Genomic DNA, 20,182 nt, shown 5'->3' with positions numbered 1-20,182 from the left:
GCTCAGGGAACTATGGAAACTACTCACTTGGTTGAGCTGGGCCCCTAGCAGGACCTAGTAGTCCAACCTTGTAGGTCACTGAGAGGAAGGGAGCTGAGGCATATGGCAGATACCTGTGTTTGGAGAGGGGTAGGCTTGGCCCAGTTCTTTAACACCCCTACACTGAGCTGTGAAGGTTTTTGAGGTATGCTGTGGGCAGGGGCAAGTATCTGGACTGGGACACAGCCTATTCCATTTCCAGAGTGTTGCTTTCTTTCCACATGTTGAAAGTTGTCCTTCCTGGGAGCTTTGAGGGGTGCTGGGCCCAGAGCGGCCAAAATCACATGCTCTTGCCCCACTGATCTGATTACAGAGTCCTCCTAATTAAGGGAGGGGAGAACACCCTGCCTCCTTTTCCAGCCCCTCTGGATTTGCTACCATTTTTCTTGTACTCAACATCTGCCAGTAAATATTGTCTACACTGGAAAAAAAAAACTAGATGAGTGACAGCTGAAACCACAACCAAGCTACTCTGACCATAGTTTGGTCTTAGTCTAACTCCATTTTACCAGAAATATAAATGAGCTGCTTCTAGTTTGCTTTTTCTTTATTCATTAGAGTTGTGCCTGTGTTCCACATTGATGCCATTAAATATGTGTATGTAGCTTGAACAGCATCCTCTGAATAACAACCATTGGACTAGTTAATTTTATTTGTGTTGTAATGAAGAATGGTGGGTTTGGGGAATGGAAAAATTGTGTTCAGCAGAGTTGGGGTTAGTAAGCAGTCCCAAAGCTTTTTGTAAGTAAAACTATTGGCACATGGCCACTAGATTCACTTGTCTTATCTAGGGCTGCTTTTGTGCCGCAACATCAGAGTTGAGTAGTTGCAAGAGAGACCGAATGGCCCACAAAGCCCAAAATACTGACTGGTGCTTCACAGGAAAGTTCTTGGCCTCTGGTTTAGAGCTTTGCACAACTGCATTCTTTTGCCATCTGGAGAATAGGAATAATCTCTACTTCATATGCCTTGCTATAAGCATTCACTGAGTGGCATCTGTGAAAACTCTAACTGGTAAGCATTGAAACACTATATCTTCATCAAATTCCCTCAAGTCACCTATTGGAAAATTACTGCTTCCAAGGTTAGTAATTACCTAATTGTCATTCCTAGCTTTCTGTTCTCAAGTGGTCCTGACAACTCTAGGAATTTGATAACCCTTGACTGCTCTTACTTTTTTTACCTCCCTCATTCAAATTTCACATATTCATTAAACAAATAGGCATCCTAAAACCTTTATGCTCATAAAGCTGTAACCATCTGTTAGTAACCCACGTCAGCATGGCATTGCCCAAATGCTCGTCCAGCTATCACCAGATTGCTTTATAGTTAAGGTGTATTCATCCTCACTAACTCATTGGGAGAAGTCCCTATATTATAGCTAAGTAAATAGGTTGTTACTTCCAAAGGTCAGAGACCCAGGTACATTGCCTTGGTAGTATCACATGCACTGACCTTGCCTTCTCATGGTGCCTTCCAAAATACCATATAGTCATCTCTGTCAGCCTCTCTATGGAACTCCCACACTTCCTTTTGTTATTAAAGACAGCTTTCTCTGGCTCCGTGCTTCTGCAGTCCTCAACAAGTGGAGTCTGCTTGTTCTTCCACACTGTCCCAAGTTTCCACATGGATCTGAGTACTGGTTGAGATAATCACACACTTCTATGGATCAATACCCCTGTAAACTTATCTTTGATTCAACTAAACCATCAGAAACCCTATATCTGTTCTCTCTTCATCTTCCTTGTTAATTTAGAAGGTCCTCATGCTCCTCAGGCTTATCTCACCCAGCTCCCTGCTCTCACAGCAGATGACCTTGCCTCCTATTTCAAATAGGGATTTACTTGAATACAAGGAAGGTTTTGGTCATCCCCCATCCCTGTCTTCAACAATGTTGTTCTTAATTCAGCTATGATTTGGAATGTTCAATTACATCAAAACATAATTCCAGGTACTATAGATGCTCCAGCATGATCGATCTACACCCATTCCCAGCCCCTTTGTCCTCTCCCATAGGAAGTGAAAGAAACACTGATTTTCATTGAGGTGCAGGAACTTTCATTGGGAGCCACACTCCCAACAGAAAAAATATTGCCCAAGTTCTGGAAATTATGGCTTTTCTTAGTCAGTTTATAAGTTTAATGAAATTGTGGCTATCCCTACCTGAATTGGACAGGGGTCATAAATCTGGACCAAGAGATAACAAGTCTTTCCAGTTTGGGGATGACAGGGGAAATTAATTTTCTTTAAAGTCACCTGCCTATGGTATAAGTTGGGGCATACCATTTTGTCAGACAAGAATTTCTTACTTTTATTGATGAATGTTGGAAGAAGACAGCCCAGAGTTCTGATTTCTCTGCTAATGCTTCCTAACAGAATCTTAGACACGTTAACTGTTCTGTGCCTTTAATATCCTCACTGTGAACTGACAATAATTTTAATCATTACGGTTGTTGTGAGGAATAAACAAGAGAACGTTGGTGTGTTGCCGTGCATTCAGTAAACCCTTAAAGTTAGCTAATTTTGAACTGGCTGGATAGGGCAACTTGTCAAATTAGCAGTTGGGCAGATGGCACAGAAGGGCTAGGACACATTGGGATGACTTTTTTAACTGAAGTGATTTAGTGGGAGAGAAGTACCGGGAATTAGTGATTTATATCTGTGATTCAGGTCCATAATTCTAATAACTCACTCATTAGGTGATATATCATTCTCTATTAGTGACCAGGACCAAGAGTCAATGAAGTACAACCCCAAAGTAAATGGAGAGCTATTTACTTTGGGAGCTATTTTGAGGGGGTGTGAGACATTTGGTCACAAGGTTAAATGGGCACCTAATTTTCATACATTCATTGTCTAAGTATGTCTAACTTTTACAGTAACCTAACAAAGACAGTTGTTAATACAAGGATTATGCCAACCCTCGCCAACTTCTCCTGAACCTTTGAGGGTAATCTCAACAAAAAAGGAGACAAATCAATATGGAAATAGTATGCATTAGAGGCCATTAGAGTAGGAAATGTGTAGGAGGCTGGCACCAGCCCACCACTGTTCCCTGTCCCAGAAAGATTTATCTGGAGATTTAATCCAGGTGACAGCAGGGTCCATCTGTAAGATTCTTGCCTCACAATGGTTGCCAACTTGTCTTGAGCAATATTCAGTAGGTACATGGCTAGAGAATGTCGGTTCTGGAAACCAGCACCTCATATAATTCTTTGATGGAGCATGTGTGATATCAGAAAACATGGACTTCCCTGGTGATCCAGTAGTTGAGAGTCCACCTGCCAATGCAGAGGACACAGGTTTGATCCCTGGTCCATGAGGATCCCACATGCCATGGGGCGGCTGGGCCCATGCATCATAACTGCTGAGCCTGTGCTCTGCAAATAGTGAGCCCACATAACATAACTGCTGAAGCCTGTGCACCCTAGAGCCCTGCTCTGCAACAAGAGAAACCACTGCACTAAGCCAGCAACTTGAGAGTAGCTCCCAGCGGCACAACTAAAGAAAAGTCCATGTGTGGCAAAAAAGACCCAATGTAGCCAAAAATAAATGAATAAAGTACATAAATATATATATATATTTTAATATCACCATGCTAGTCAAACACTGTGCTATGTACACAGGTTAGAGACTGAGAAGGGATCTATGAGATAGATTTTTAACTTTCTAAATCAGACTAGGTTAAGAAACTAAATTTTTCAGTATGCACATAATAATATTAAGGGAGGAAAAATAAAGAACCAATGCTTACAAATAACCTAAATTTACACCAAAAGGAACTAGAAAAAGGAGAACAAACAAGACCCAAAATTGGGCTTCTCTCATGGCTCATCAGGTAAAAAATCTGCCTGCAATGCAGGAGACACAGATTCAATCCCTGGGTGGGGAAGATCCCCTGGAGAAGGAAATGGCAACCCACTGCAGTATTCTTGCCTGAAAAACCCCATGGACAGAAGAGCCTCGCGGGCTACAGTCTAAAGAGCTGCAAAGAGACATGACTAAGCACACACAAAGTTAATAGAAGGAAAGAATACTAAGATCAGAGCAGAAATAATGAAATAGAGACTAAAAGAAAGAAAAGAGGACTTCCCTGGTAGTACAGTGGATAAGAATCCACCTGCCAATGCAGGGGACACAGGTTTGATTACCTGGTCCTAGAAGATTCCACATGCGACGGAGCAACTAAGCCTGTGTGCCACAATGAGAGAAGTCACTGCAATAAGAAGCCCAAGTGCTGCAACAAAAAGCAGCCTGGCTGGCTGCAACTAGAGAAAGCCCACATGCAACAACCGAGACCCAGCGCAATCAAAATTTTTTTAAAAGAAAGAAATGAAACCAAGAGTTGGTCCTTTGAAAAGATAAACAAACTTGATAAACCTGTAGCCAGACTCATCAAGCAAAAGAGAGGCCCCAAATAACATCAAGAATGAAAGATGAAGCCTCTTTCAACTGACAGCACAGAAGTACAAAGGATCGTTAAGAAATTACTGTGAACTATACACCAAAAAATGGACAATGGAGAAAAAATGGACAAACTCCTAGAAACATACAAATTCCCAAGACTGAGTCAAGAGGAAATATTGATAGAAAATATGAACAGACCAATTACCAGTAATGAAATTGAGTCAGGCCACAGCCACAGACTCCCTACTTTTGGTTCCTCTCCTATTACACTGACCATTCTTTCTTAACTTTGTTTGTAGGTTTCTTTTTGTCCACTCTGGAAGAAACTACTGTTTGCCTACTTGATACACACTTTCCTCTTCACTTTTAGTAACAGAACCTTATTTTTTAGAGTGGTAATGGACCTATAAAAGGCTACACTGTCCCACTTGCCTGGGTGTGGTCAATGGTCAAGTAAAAGTGAGTTGGGTGGGACTTCTGGGTAGAGCTGACTCAGCTAGAACTTCCCTTTTGTCCCTTCTTCCTGCCTGGAACCTGGATGGGATTGCAAAACTGCTGGCAGCCATCTCAGGCTTGCATCACTGAGGATGGAGCCATGCACCTGAGGATGGCAGAGCAGAAAGACAAGTGGAAGGACTAGAGTACTGGTGATCTGCTGAAGCTGTCATACTAATCCAGACTTCTTGAACAATTTAACAAACTTCTTATTTAAGCCACTGTTGTTTCAGCTTCTGTTACATGCATCTGATTCTAATCCTAGCTGATATTTCCATCCCTTATATTATGAACCATACCAGGTTCATTTGCCTGACTCACATCAAGCCAAATCCTGAGACGCCAAGGTATGCAGCAGAGAAAGGCTTTATACACAAGGCAGCCAAGCACGGAGACAAGAGAACAAGTCTTTAATCCAATTTCATGAAGGTGAGGGCCTCAAGATACTCGTGGGATAAGGAAGCAGGGTGGTCTGAGGTGTGGGGAAAGATGACTGAAGAAAAACTTAAAGTAATTGGGGTTCTGCACAGATGTATCTGGGTTACATGCTTCTTCATGGGATGTATGTTCAGAAAATGGTGTCATTAACATGATCTGAGGGTGAAGTTTTTGGCCCTCTGATGTCAAATGGTCATCTATTGAACAGTCACCCAATCCATGGTCTTGACTGGTTTAATTTGGGTATGACCAGCTCCATGTTCCTGAAAAACAATTAGAGCAATTGTTACTATAGGGACACATATATCAGATGTATCTATAGGAGGTGACTTAATTTAGCACAATTATGCCAGTGACTTCACAACTATAACTATAGTCCAAATACCTCTTGAGCTCAAAAGTCATATACTCAACTGCTTTTTAGACATCTTTATTTGGGTTCTGTCCCTCTGCCCCCAAACATCGTGAATAAGGGCCTCCTCCAAATATTTCTGTCATGCGAGTGTATGCTCCTCGGTTTTTGTCTCGTCACAACAAAGATTTGGAGTGACGGACATTAAAGCCCCCTTGGCGTGTCACAGCTCTCAGATCTCTGACAGACCATGTTATAGCTCTTAGACAAATCAGTGTTACAGCTCTATTTTATTTAGAAGATAGCAGGAAAATCCATCTTCAAGGCATGAAGGCACGTGAGGACACAAAGAGAAGAGCGCCCCAGCATGCGGGGCGGGGGGTGGTGGGGGTGGTGGCCCTCTGGTTCCTATGTTTTTTTCTTCCCCCTGGGCTTGCCCTATGCAAATCGGGCTTAGTCAGGAGTGCTGTTCTACCTGAAGTCCTCACTCCAGTCCTCGGACCTTCCTTTGACCTTCCTCTGTTCTATTTTCGCGGGCTTTTCCCTTCCTTATCTTTTAGCCACCGCCATTTTTGACTCCTTTTCCCTATTCTAACTACCTAACATTCCTCCCTCAAGAGATGGGAGGCCCAATTCTTTGGGAATATGGGCGTGAGGTCTTTCTGGCTACTTTCTGCTGAACTGGGACAGCGAGGGGTATTGGGCCTCCCCCTCTTGCTAGTCTCAAGCATCAGAGTCCTTATAGTGGTGTCTATCTAAAGGTGAGTGATATTTTCTGTGGTTGGCTGTAGTTTTATATCTTTGTTGAACTGGTGCTGCATGTTATAATTGTTGACCTGGTCAGAGACAAAACAGGTTAGACAATTGATAATACATGGAACAATCATAAGCAGCATCAATGTGGCATAACAAGAACTAGTAGGGACATTAGCCAATTCCATATTCACATTGCCAGGATGGCTCAAGTTCCTCCTTGTTCAGGGATCAGAGTATCTATCTCCTGCCTGTTTTGGAGTACAATCTCTGCCAAGCTGTTGGCTCTTTAGAGCTATCCTGAGAAATGTTATCCCCAGAAACCAGATTTTGGGGGTGTTCATTAGAATGGCACTCATTGGTAGTCCTGAATAGGTATGTAAGATCTCCCATGTGTATTGACTGTCCTCTTCTGTTTTCTTCCATGGCTTGACTCATGAGTAGTGAATCCAGGAGTCATGTCCTGGTACCTTGACTACTGTGGGGGTAGAAAGTATTACAGGGGAGGGGCCCTTCCATGTGGGCTGGAGTTGAGCCTTTGGGGACCCATCTTTCCAGACTTTAATTAAGACTTGAATCCCTGGAGCATATAGTGGTGACTCCTTAGAATCTTTTGGGTCCTGGTTCATAACCCACAAGCATATATCCTGTTAGAAGTGCCCAATGGCCATGGCATAAGACTGGAGGGTCTGAACCTCTGGATCTAGGAAGAGGTCATTGACATAAACAAAAGGTCTCCCATATAGCATCTCATAAGGACCAAGACCAACCTGTTCCTTAGGGGCAATATGGGTGCGGAGGAGAGCTATTGGTAAAGCCTCCTTCCATCCCAGGGAGGTCTCCTGGATTATCTTTTTTATTGCTGATATTAAGAATTAGTTGGCTCTTTCTACTTTTTCTGAAGATAGAGGCCTCAAGGCACAATGGAGATAATAAGTAATGCCCAATGCTTTCGAGACCCCTTCGGTGACCTTAGAAGTAAATGATGTCCCATTGTCACTTTGTAACGACCTGGGCAGACCAAATCTTGGAATGATTTCATGGAGCAGCTTTTTACCACCTCCTCAGCCTTCTCATTCCAGGTGGGAAAGCCTTCAGTCCATCCTGTGAATGTATCTATCATGACTAATATGTATTTATACCCTTGAGAAACTGGCATCTGGGTGAAGTCCATCTGCCAGTCGTCTCCTGGATAGGTCCCACGTCATTGGACAGGTTGGGCCAGCTGGGGTCTTCAAGCTCCTTGGGGGTTGTTTAATTGGCAAGTGGGACAAGAGGAGACCACTTGCCTTATAGTTGTTTGGAGGCCTGTTCCTCTGAAGGACCTTTCTAGTAATTTTTGGAGGGCCTTTTCCCCCAAATGAGTGGTGGCATATAAGGAGTTAACCAACTTCCATTGGAGGTTGCCAGGCAGAAAAAGGAGTCCCTCCTTTTGGAACCACCCCACATGATCTTCTTGAAAGCCCTCACTCTTAGCTATAAGAGTCTCACCTTCAGTATATGAAGGAGTTTCTGGCAAATTAGTCTGTGGAACTAAGGTGGCAACCCCTATTAGGTCATTGTTCTGTAATGCTGCTCTCTTAGCTGCCTGATCAGCTGCTTGGTTCCCTCGTGCCACTTCCATGCTCCCTTTTTGGTGTCCTTTACAGCGGGAGACTGAAACCTCAGTAGGCAGATGGACTGCCTCCAAGAGTCTAAGAATTTGATCACCATATTTGATTGGGGACCCCTGGGTGGTCAAGTGGCCCCTTTCTTTCCAAATAGCTGGATGTGCATGTAGCACCAGAAAGGCATACTTGGAGTCAATGTAAATGGCTATTCTTTTTCCTTTTCACATCTCCAAAGCTCGAGTCAGGGCTATGAGCTCAGCTAATTGGGCTGAAGTACCTGGTGGCAGAGGCTTAGCCTTTATGATCTCAAAATCGGAGACCACTGCATACCTGGCTCTTCTTTTTCCATCTAAGACAATGCTGCTTCCATCAGTGTACCAGATTTCCTCAGGACTGGTCAGAGGATCTTTTGACAATCCCTCTCGAGGTTTTGTCCAGTGGTCCAAGGTTTCTAGACAAGAATGAAAATGGAGAACACCCTTGGGGGTAGGCAGGAGGGTGGCTGGGTTAAGACCTCACAGGGGAATATAGTGAGGCCTGGATTTTCCATCAGCATTACTTGATATCTGAGGATTCTTTGATCAGACATCCATAAATGGCCTCTCCCATTTAGGAGTTGTTTTACTTGGTGGCTGGTAAAAATAGTTAGTTTGCCCCCAAAGGAGAGTTTTAAAGCATCTTCTATCATGATTGCAATAGCTGCAAGATTTCAAATGTGGGGGGCCAGCCTTGGGTGGTTGGATCTTACTCTTGGATAAGTAAGCTACAGGTTGGGGCTCAGATCTCAGCCTTTGAGTTAACACTCCCAAGGCTATTCCCTGTCTTTCATGGACATAAAGTTGGAATGCTTTTTCTGGGTCTGGCAACCCAAGGCAGGTGCCTGAGTTAAGGCCTGTTTTAGTGTAGCCACTGCCTTCTTTTGAGGAGTTCCCCACATCAGTGGGATTAAATCATCTCGTCCCTTTAAGCTTTCATATAAGGGCTGGGCAATTAGACCATAGTTGGGTATCCAGATTCTACAATACCCAGTTAGCCCCAGGAAAGCTCGCAATTGTTTTCAAACCATGGGGAAGGGCAACTGGAGGATTCCTTGTACCGATCAGAGAACAACCTCCTAGACCCATGTGTAATCTGAACTCCCAGGTAAATGACTTCTGTCCTGTGCCTTAGCACGGGAGACTTTATATCCTCTTTCTGCCAAAAATTTTAGAACCTGAATTGCATATTGTTGGGCATTTTCCTCATCTGGAGAGCAGATTAGTAGGTCATCTCAGTTCAGTTCAGTTCAATTCAGTTGCTCAGTCATGTCCGACTCTTTGCGACCCCATGAATCGCAGCACGCCAGGCCTCCCTGTCCATCACCAGCTCCCAGAGTTCACTCAGACTCACGTCCATCGAGTCAGTGATGCCATCCAGCCATCTCATCCTCTGTTGTCCCCTTCTCCTCCTGCCCCCAATCCATCCCAGCATCAGAGTCTTTTCCAATGAGTCAACTCTTCGCATGAGGTGGCCAAAGTACTGGAGTTTCAGCTCCAACATTAGTCCTTCCAAAGAAGTCCCAGGGCTGATCTCCTTCAGAATGGACTGGTTGGATCTCCTTGTAGTCCAAGGGACTCTCAAGAGTCTTCTCCAACAACACAGTTCAAAAGCATCAATTCTTCGGCACTCAGCCTTCTTCACAATCCAACCCTCACATCTATACTTGACCACAGGAAAAACCATAGCCTTGACTAGACGGACCTTTGTTGGCAAAGTAATGTCTCTGCTTTTGAATATGCTATCTAGGTTGGTCATAACTTTACGTATTGTAATATTTTCCCATTAGGTCTCAGGTCCAGATCTAGGAGATCCCAGCTAAGGTCCTGTCCAAACAAGTGGGGGCTATCTCTGAACCCCTGAGATAATACTGTTCAAGTCATCTGTTTTTCTCCTGGGGCCTCCCACTCAAAGGCAAAAAGATATTGGGATTCTTTAGCCAATAGTATGCAAAAAAATGCATCTTTGAGATCCAAGACTATAAACCACTTGGCACTGGGTGGGATTTCTCCCAAGATTACATAGGGATTGGGTACTGTGGGATAGAGGGGGATCACAGTTTCATTTATGATCCGGAGATCTTGAACCATTCGCCAGGTTCCATCCTTTTTCTTTACTGAGAGGCTTGGGGTGTTACATGGCGAATTGATGTGGACCAATAGCCCACAAGCAAGGAATTTATTTATTAAAGGCTGTAGTACCTCCTGAGCCTCTCTTTTGAGGGGATAGTATTTCCGGTTAGGAAACCAAGTAGGATCTTGGAGGACAATGATGACTGGTTCAGCTTGGTGGGCTCGTCCAGGAATTCCCTGGTCCCACACCTGTTAATTTTGTCTTCCCATAGTTTTTGGTCCCTCCCTATTGAAGGTATAATGGGTTCTTCAGTACTAACCAGGAGCTGTAGAGCTCTAGGGGCTGAAAAACTTCCTATCATAAGGGTGGTCCCCAATTTAGTGAGTATATCTCTTTCCAATAAGTGGGTAGGACACTCAGGGACCACCAGAAACTGGTGGGAAAATATTTGTCCATCCCAGAAACAAGTAAGTGCTCGGGTGAATCTTTTAGTAGTTGCTTTTCCTGTAGCACCCAAAATGGTACAGGTTTGGGAGGAGAAGGCTCCGGAGTAGGAGATCAAGACAGAGTAGGTAGCCATTGTGTCAACCAAGAAATTCGCAGACCTACCTGCCACATCCAGTTGCACCCTTGGCTCCAGCCCCATGATGGTTATCTGTGACAGGCGGGCTGGCTGGAGCGGGCCGCTTCAGTCCTCTTGAACCATCATGAGGGTAGGCTTGGTGCTTGACCTTGAGGCTCTTGAGTCCCCAGGGCAGAGTGCCGCCCAATGTCCCAGTTGATGACATTTGTGGCAAGCCTTCTAGGAGACTTGTCACAGTTTGGACACTCTTTGGCCCAATGCCCCGCCTGTCTACAGATTAGGCATTTGCCTCGTGCCTTGTCCTTCAAGGACTCAGGGTTTGCCATAGGGCTTCTCTGGAGGGCGGCCAGCATCTGGGCATGCCTTGTCTCTTTCCTTCTCTCCTTCTCCTGGGCCTTAACCTCCTTCTCCTGTTCTGTTTAAAAGGTATTGGTGGCTGTCTGGATCATCTCATATAAAGAGGCAGCAGAGTGCTGCTGCTGTAGCTGTTGTACTTAATTCTGATAGCTGATGCACATTGGGACAGGACTTTGTCCTTTAAAATCACCTGTCCTTCTTAAGAGTCTAAGTCCAGATTAGTAAACTTTTGGAGGGCCTCTTTTAGCCTTTCCAGAAAGGCAATGGGGTTCTCATTGGGCTCCTGAGTTATTGTTGAGACTGGGCACAGTCCCACAAGTAATAGGCTTCTTTATGTTTCCATGGGTGGACTTCCTTAGGGGTGAGTCTTTCTGAAGCTTATCCTACCCAGAACTGTTGCAACCTGAGAGCCAGGCGTCCCCGGGTCAGGGTGCAGATCCCCAGGCAGGCTGAGGCGTGACAGCCTTCTGGAGATCAAATCCCCGGGCAGGTCGAGGCGTGACAGCCTCCCGAGAATTGGGTCCCTGAGCAGGTCAAGGCATGACGACCTCCTGGGACCCCTGGGACTAGCGGATCCCCTAGCAGGTTGAGGCGTGACAACCTTTCGAGGACCAGATCCCTAGGCAGGTCAAGGCGTGATGACCTCCTGGGACCCCCGGACTGGAGTTGGGCATCCCCAAAATCTCCAGCATGACCAGTGCTGGGTAGGATTAGGGGGTTGGATATTATACAGTATTTCCCTCCCAAGGCCAGCTATTTTCTGGTTGTCTCTCAGGAAGATTGTAGAGGCAACATTGTGGGCCAGGACGGGGCTGAGGAAAGGAGCATGAAACAGGAGGGAAGGGGGCAGAGCACAACCTTTGACAGAATGACACAGCACAAGGGCATAACGTAAACCAATTAAAATCAACTGGGTCCGGATGAGAAGTCAAATTCAAGTAAACCTTAATCCCCAATCTAAAAGCCAGCAGACACACCCAGAGGTGGCAGCAGCTCTAGGGCACTGTCAAAAGAGAGAGTAGTGGGTGGTTCCCCATGGCTGGGATGGTCCTCCCACTCACTAGCATATGAATTCTCCCCACTGGCAAAGCCTAGCCAGGCCTAATTCCCTGGCTCCAACTCTTGCCCTTGGCAATGGCCCACACCCTGAAGCTTGGCTTCTCTCTGAATCCTAACAAATCCACCTCTTACTTTTTGGCTGGGCTCCAGGCCCGGGATAGAGTGGAAGGACAGGAAAAAAAGCAGTGGGAAAAACGTGCCAAGGAACCCCCTTCATAGCCTGCCAGAAAATCTGCTAAATTTCTGACCTATGCTCATAGTTTTCATTGGCCTGATTCTTGGCAGAGAAGAGTAAGGGCAGAAGAACCCCCACCAGCTTGGGTAACAGCTACTGGGGCCCAGCAGATAGTTCCTTTGGGACTCTCCAGAGTCTCTCAATTGCGCCCACTGCCACCCGCCTGTTCGCAGTGGGGTGGTTCAAGGAAACAAGAAACGAGAGATTGTAAACGAATTAAGGTTTTGTTAGGCATGTCCCTCCAGCCATAGGAGCGAGGACCTCCTACCTTAACCGGAGGTCTTCTGGAAACTGAGGCTGAGCCGCCTGAGCTTTCTGCTGAGTTCGTTTGTTGCTGTCCCGGTTTCCAGCACGATGGGCCTTCCCCTGAGCATTTTCTTTGCGTTCCGCTTCTACCAAGAGAGCTTCGCTGAGTTGGGCTCCTGCTGTGCTTGGCCTCTTCCCCACGAGGTTGTTTCAGTCAGGTTAAATCTGAGTCACCGCACCATAGATGTCAGGCGAGTGTATGCTCCTCAGTTTTTGTCTCGTCACAACAAAGATTTGGAATGATGGACATTAAAGCCCCCTCGGCGTGTCACAGCTCTCGGGTCTTGGACAGACCGTGTTATAGCTCTCAGGTCTCGAACGGACCGAGTTATAGCTGTTAGACAAATCAGTGCTACAGCTCAGTGTTACAGCTCTATTTTATTTAGAAGATAGCAGGAAAATCCATCTTCGAGGCGTGACAGCACGTCGATCCAAAGACGTGCCCCAGAAGAGAAGAGCGCCCCAGTGCACATTGGGTAGGGGGTGTTGGGGGAGGGGGAGAGAGCCCTTTGGCTCCTCTTTTTATATGTTTTTTTCTTCCCCCCTGGGCCTGCCCCATGCAAACTGGGCTTAGTCAGGAGTGCTGTTCTACCTGAAGTCCTCACTCCCGTCCTCGGACCTTCCTTTGACCCTTCCTTGTCTTTTAGCCACTGCCATTTTGGACTCCTTTTCCCTATTCTAACTACCTAACATGTCCATGAGCCGATCCCTCACACTTACAATAAAAGCGAGTTTTAAAATATGATGAAGTTAAGGATGTTGAAATGGAGAGTTTATCCTGGATTATTCAGGTAGACTTGATTAATCAAAGAAGGCAATGTGGCAATAGAAGCAGAGATTGGAGGGATGTGGGCACAACCAAGACTGCTGGTAGCCTCTGGAAGATAGAAGAGACAAGGATAGGATTCTCCTTTTGAATCTCTAGAAGGAACTAGCCCTTCCAACACCTTGATTTTAGCCCACTGAGACCCATTTCAGACTTCTGATGGCCCAGAACTGTAAGACAATAACGTTTGTGGCAATGGCAATGGGAAACCAATACAGGCCCTTCAAACCTAACATATGTAAAATCATACCTCTCAGCAGTGCCTGGGGAGTTGACTGGATTCATCCCAAGGTGAATCTCGACTCCTACCCTTGTCTCCTCAGCAGTGCAAGACAAATGCAAACTTGAGTCTGTTCTTCAGAGTCTTTCTCCTTGGCTTTCCTAGACTCCTGCCTTGTTGAAAACGTGGTAGATGCCTTAAGGGCTAGGTGTTGGGCACAAACTTTGCCCTTCCTCCTAACTGAGACCTTCACCTTTCAAGCTTCTACTTTTCACTTCTTCCTCCCTGAGACTTTTCTCTGCCTTTTAGCCGAGGTCCTCCGAGCCCTTTTGGTTCTTAGGCTTTTGCCCCACACCCAGAGTGGTTAATTGCTCCAAGGGAAACGCAGCTGCACACTGTTAGCTCTGTGCAGCTAACAGAGCTGGTCACCTCTGGTCACCTCTCCCTGCAGTTCCCTCTTCTCCAGGATTTTATCTTATCAACTTCTAATTGCTTCTACATTATCTTCCAAGAGGAGTTGCAGGCAACTTCATCTTAGGCCCCCACCCAAGAGACAGGTGGATATCAGGGCTCCTGAACTGCTCCCCTCACCCTTTTTACCCTGGACCTGCAAGCAAAGCATTTGCTTGGTGTCTGCATGCATGCTAAGTCGCTTCAGTCATGTCTGACTCTTTGTGACCCTATGGACTGTAATCCGCCAGACTCCTCTGGGATTCTACAGGCAAGAATACCAGAGTGGATAGCCATTTCCTCTTCCAGGGGATCTTCCTGACCCAGGGATTGAATACACATCTCTTATGCCTCCTGCCTGGGCAGGCAGACTTTTAACCACTAATGCCACCTGGGAAGCCCTGCCTGGTATCTGAGCTCTGCTTTAATACTAGAGGGATGACCTTCTTTCTTTCCTCACAATCTAAACAGCATCTTGGTCCTGTTTATGTCCCAACCCTCAAACTAGCCTCATTCTGCATCCCAGGCCAGAGTGAATAATACTTGGCCTTTTTTAGTTTTTCTGAAAGTTTTCTAAATTCTATGATTCTATTTTGTGGCTAGCTCCTTTCTCCTTGTTGATAATTCTGGAGTAAGTGTTATGTCACCTCCAAGTCAGTCGTGAAAGAAGGCTCATTTTTACATTCCCAGGTATATTGTGTTCTGTTTTTCAATTTATCCCCCAAATACAAGCCTGGAAAGCACTCTTGTAGGTTGTATTCTCTCCTCTGAATTTTAAATGAGTTATTTTGTGACAATTTTGATAAGCAGGGTCAAAGATCCTTATTAAAAAAACAATAATGGTAGCTTTTTATAGCTCTGAAGTTTTTATAGCTCTAAAGCTCAGGAAAAACGCCTGATCACATATTTTCTATGCCTCAGTTCAGTTCAGTCGCTCAGTCGTGTCTGACTCTTTGCGACCCAATGAATCGCAGCACGCCAGGCCTCCCTGTCCATCACCAACTCCCGGAGTTCACTCAGACTCACGTCCATCGAGTCAGTGATGCCATCCAGCCATCTCATTCTCTGTCTTCCCCTTCTCCTCCTGCCCCCAATCCATCCCAGCATCAGAGTCTTTTCCAATAGGTCAACTCTTCGCATGAGGTGGCCAAAGTACTGGAGTTTCAGCTTTAGCATCATTCCTTCCAAAGAAATCCCAGGGCTGATCTCCTTCAGAATGGACTGGTTGGATCTCCTTGCAGTCCAAGGGACTCTCAAGAGTCTTCTCCAACACCACAGTTCAAAAGCATCAATTCTTCGGCGCTAAGCCTTCTTCACAGTCCAACTCTCACATCCATACATGACCACTGGAAAAACCATAGCCTTGACTAGACGGACCTTTGTTGGCAAAGTAACGTCTCTGCTTTTGAATATGCTATCTAGATTGGTCATAACTTTCCTTCCAAGGAGTAAGCGTTTTTTATCTCATTTAATTAACACAACAATCTTGTGCAAGGGAGGGTGGGGGATGGGCAGCTGGAGGGGAGGGTGGTAATTGTTGACTACATTGTGTTTATTAGGAAAGAAGTTGAGGGACATTGAATTCCTCATCAGTGAGCAATAGAACTAAGATTCAAAAACAGATCTCTGACTCCAAAGCCCTTACTGTTTGTAATACAGCTCTACCTCCTCACCTGTAACTCTGTGTCTGATGCCACAAACAAGTTTCTTTCTTTCTTTCTTTTTTTAAGCAGAAAATACATTTATTAAGGGGTGCAAAATAGCTTACAAAGTCTCTGAGAATCAGGCTGGGAGTTGACCAGTGTCATGCAAAATGGTCAAAAATTTTTCTGCAGACCTGGTTCCATGAGTACACCACCCGGAAGTCATTCTTGAGCCTGGGCAGTGTAAAGTGTGCTGCATACACTCCTTGGGCAGTTACCACTACTGAGTCTAGAAACTAGACTTGCTACTTCGTCTAGTACCAGCCTTATCACACTTATTTAGGGTGATTCCTCCCGCTGCTGTCACTGGTCCTTGTGCCAAATTCTGGCACGAAAGCATCTAAACGACAGAGCTTGGTCACAAGCCTGTGCCTCTGCTGCAAGCAATGCTGAGGACATTCTAGCCTCTGATGGAAAAGGATACCCAAACAGAGAGGGAATACTCAGATGTGGGTTAAAAAACATATTTCCATTTTCCAACCTTAACAACTCCTCCCCTTTAAAAAGCTCTCTACCACAATGCACAACTCAAATACACTAACTGACTTCTCCAGTGTTGTCAAAAAACTCATCCATCTATAAGACAGAATTCCTGGATGGACCCTATTCCTTCCCTAGAAAGTGAAAATCCTCCCTGGTTATTCTGTAACCTGTGGACTAATGTGAAAAATGTGTCATCATGAACACATCCAGTATATAACGGGGGTGGGGGGGGGGCGGCAAGGAGATGAAAGAAGAAAATTAGTCAAATATACAAATAAACACAGGACACATAGAGGAAGAAACTATATGAAGATACCAAGTCCTCATTTCTGTGACTGGTATTGTGATTACAGTATTCATGACTTTTCTCCACCATCTATCTTATGATTTCTTTACTCTCACCCAGCTTCACTACTTATTTGGTTTTCTCACTCACTTAGTCATCCATCTTTTCCTGTGCCTCTTGGCCATCTGTATGTCTTTTTCCAATTTCTAACCTCAATCCCACCTAATCATTGTAAGCACCTGTGGGCCCCTGGTTAAAGTGTGGACAGTTCTGAATAGGCCATCACCTTGACTGAGCAGTTAAAATGCAATGACACACAAGAGATTTTTAGAGGCTGATAATATAAGAATACTATACCTGAGAACTAGTTAGTGACTGAGAATACCCAATGAAGCTTGGAGGCTCTTACATACCTTGTGGTCTCTAAAAAGAAAACTACAGTTGACCTTTGAACAGAGTAGCAGTTAGGGGCGCTGATCCTCCAAGCTTCTCAAAATCTGCATGCAGCTTCTAGTTTGCTCTCTTAGTCATGGTTCTTCTGTATCCACAGTTTTGCAATCCTGGAGTCAGCCTACTATGGATTAAGTAGTACTGTAGTATTTGCTATTAAAAAATACATATCAGTGGATCCCTGTAGTTCAAATCCATAATATGCAAGGGTCAACTGTATATGGATTGTGTATTTTTTAGCTATTGAGTTGTGTGGGGTTTTTTTTTAAAATATATTTTGGATATTAGCTCCTTACGGAGATATGACTGAAAGTATTTTTCCCATTCAGTTTGCTAGAACGATTTGCTTTAAACATGTTCTACTCAGGGCTCCTGGCAAAGAAAGGAGACTTTATCAAGATATCTCAGAAAAGGGAAATTTCAAAGGCTTGTTTTCTTTTTATAAGGTATACTGTCAATAGTGAAGAATCAGAGATTTTACCCTACTTGCAAACTAACAAGTCAGCCTGCTGCTATTTCATGGACACTGGAAAAAGACATTAGACCTCCAGAGTAGAGGCAAAATATAGTTCATTAATTGCAGTAGCAGAAGCTGGAGTGTCAGCATTGCTGTGTCAGTTGCGGAATCCCCAGTTCCCACAGGGCATCCGCAAGACGGTTGGATAATACCTTCACTTGCGGTGGGTTACATTGCATGGAGGAGCCAGGACATAGGGAACCCAAATCTTTTATTATCAGCCAAAGCTGCCTAACCTTTGCCCCCTTGGGAGATACTGTCTTTATTTTACTGGTCAGTAAACAAACCTGCCCTTTGCTTCAGAGGGGCACACTATCTTCCAAGGCTGTCTGTCCCCTAGAACATTGCTTCTGATCACAGAATAAGTAGAAACATGAGAGACCCATGGAGAACTGTCTTCCAAAATCCCCAAAGAATTTCAGAAAAGTCTAAGAATGAGGCTGAGATTCACTGTGACTTGAGCTAAAAGATGTTTGAGCTTTGGGATTCTTGATGCTAAAGCACTACCAATATTGGGCTTCAGCTCTCCTCCGCATGTCCTTCTGTCCTGCTACCACCTGGATTTTTTTTTGCTTTCATTACATAATACAATTGGCCCAGCTCATTTTTTCATTCCAGACCTTCAGTGACACTTCTGACCAGTTTTGACCTAAGTCTAGTTCCACCAATGCTCTAAATAACGGTGGTTGCAGGAGTTTATGCGGTCCTAAAGACCTCCATGGGAGTACTGTTGCCTCCAGGAGGCTTCAAATAATAATTTCTCTTCCCCACACAGGAACTGAACAAAATGAAACACAAAAGGACAAGGTGGATGGGAATCAAATATCACTGTATTTGCTGATAAAATGAAATTGGGAAGCTTAGACCAAGAGCCAAGTAAACCTATTCGCTGAACCTCAAATTTAGGCACTTAAGTACCACTTGTAGGCAGAGTTAGAGTGTCTGTTTTGTGGCTTCTAGATCCCAAAGGGAAGAAGAGAAGATTTATCCCACACATGCCCATTTTAATTCTTCCTAAGATTAAACTTACCCAGAAGAAGGGGTAAGGGAATGGAGAGAGGCCATGAGTTATATTAACTGAGCTTCCTCTACATAAACAGAAACATTGTACAATATTCTTTTCTAATAGAAAGCAGTAATTGGACTTTAGAAGCATCTTCAACTCCTTCCCCCTTCCCTTTGCATGTTGGACATCCCCTTTGCACAGTCCATTTCCCACTGGAGTCTCTGAGCCCCTGGAGGACAGGGTCTATGTTTTATTTATCTTTGTATCCCTGGTACCTTACTACACTACTCAGCAAGGAAATGGCAACCCACTCCAGTATTCTTGCCTGGGAAATCCCATGGACAGAGGAACCTGGCAGGCTAGAGTCCATGGGCTTGCAAAGAGTCGGACACAACTGAGTGACTGAGCACATTAGTAAAAAACCAATCAATAGTCTATGTATTAATATACATGATCTTCCCAACTACCATTCAGGTTCTACAATAGCAGAGACTTTCTCCTTTAACTTATTCCCCACACTGCTGCTAATTTCCTTGTATTGCGTGAACCAGAGATCTCATACCCTATCAGATAATGGGGGTTTACTGGAAAAAAATTTATTGCAAAGAGGGAGGCTGGTATTACTTTCACTTCCGAGAGTAGCTCCTTTCACAATCTAAACCAACTTTCAGTTCAGTTCAGTTCAGTTCAGTCGCTCAGTCGTGTCCGACTCTTTGCGTCCCCTTGAATCACAGCACCCCAGGCCTCCTTGTCCATCACCAGCTCCCGGAGTTCACTCAGACTCACGTCCATCGAGTCAGTGATGCCATCCAGCCATCTCATCCTCTGTCGTCCCCTTCTCCTCCTGCCCCCAATCCCTCCCAGCATCAGAGTCTTTTCCAATGAGTCAACTCTTCGCATGAGGTGGCCAAAGTACTGGAGTTTAGGGACCAGATTAACATTTGCTTCTTCAGCAGAAGCTGATGGACCTTTAGCTAATATGCTGCTATTCATAGAACTCCTCTTTTGGACTTTGCTTCTCTTTTATGTCTTGTCTACACCTGTCATCAGCCAACTGACTCTTTCCCATTCAACTACCTGAGGGAGAAAATCCAACTGGCTCTATTACTTGTCCCTGATAGAGCTTTGTAAACCAAGCCACTTCAGAGGTTTCCGGGTGCCCACCTCTGTCCTAATCAGAGGACTTCTCTTAGTACAAAAACAACCGAGCGATGGCCCATTTCAATAAGCTTGGGTATCTCAGGAAGGTACTTTGCCTTGGAAATAGTTAATTGGCCTGACAGGCCCTGTGACTGGCATGTCTGTAAAGGGCCTTAACAAATGATCATCTTGTTTAGTGTATCCTGGATAACTGTTAGGGTCTTAACATTGAGCTAGGCTATATATGTCCTATTCTTTGATTTGTAGCTGTCATTGCCATTTTGAGATTCTGGAAGAGTTTGAGTCTCTCTCTCTCTTCACAATCAGTATCATGCCTCTTATTAAAAACCTAACTCAT

At 44.8% G+C, this 20,182-nt stretch overlaps 1 long non-coding RNA gene across 1 annotated transcript; it reads right to left on the bottom strand.

Annotated features, from left to right (window-relative positions):
* Window positions 1-5,336: 5,336 nt before the first annotated feature.
* LOC113891875 lies at window positions 5,337-12,747 on the bottom strand. The gene is made up of 3 exons (XR_003510896.1): window positions 12,706-12,747; window positions 8,425-8,545; window positions 5,337-5,642 (listed from the first exon to the last, which is right to left on the bottom strand). It is a non-coding gene; the product is annotated as an uncharacterized LOC113891875 (long non-coding RNA).
* Window positions 12,748-20,182: the final 7,435 nt, after the last annotated feature.

This window comes from Bos indicus x Bos taurus, chromosome 4 (assembly GCF_003369695.1).
Source record: "Bos indicus x Bos taurus breed Angus x Brahman F1 hybrid chromosome 4, Bos_hybrid_MaternalHap_v2.0, whole genome shotgun sequence".
NCBI lineage: Eukaryota > Metazoa > Chordata > Mammalia > Artiodactyla > Bovidae > Bos > Bos indicus x Bos taurus.
This window is presented reverse-complemented; position numbering and strand designations above follow the sequence as displayed.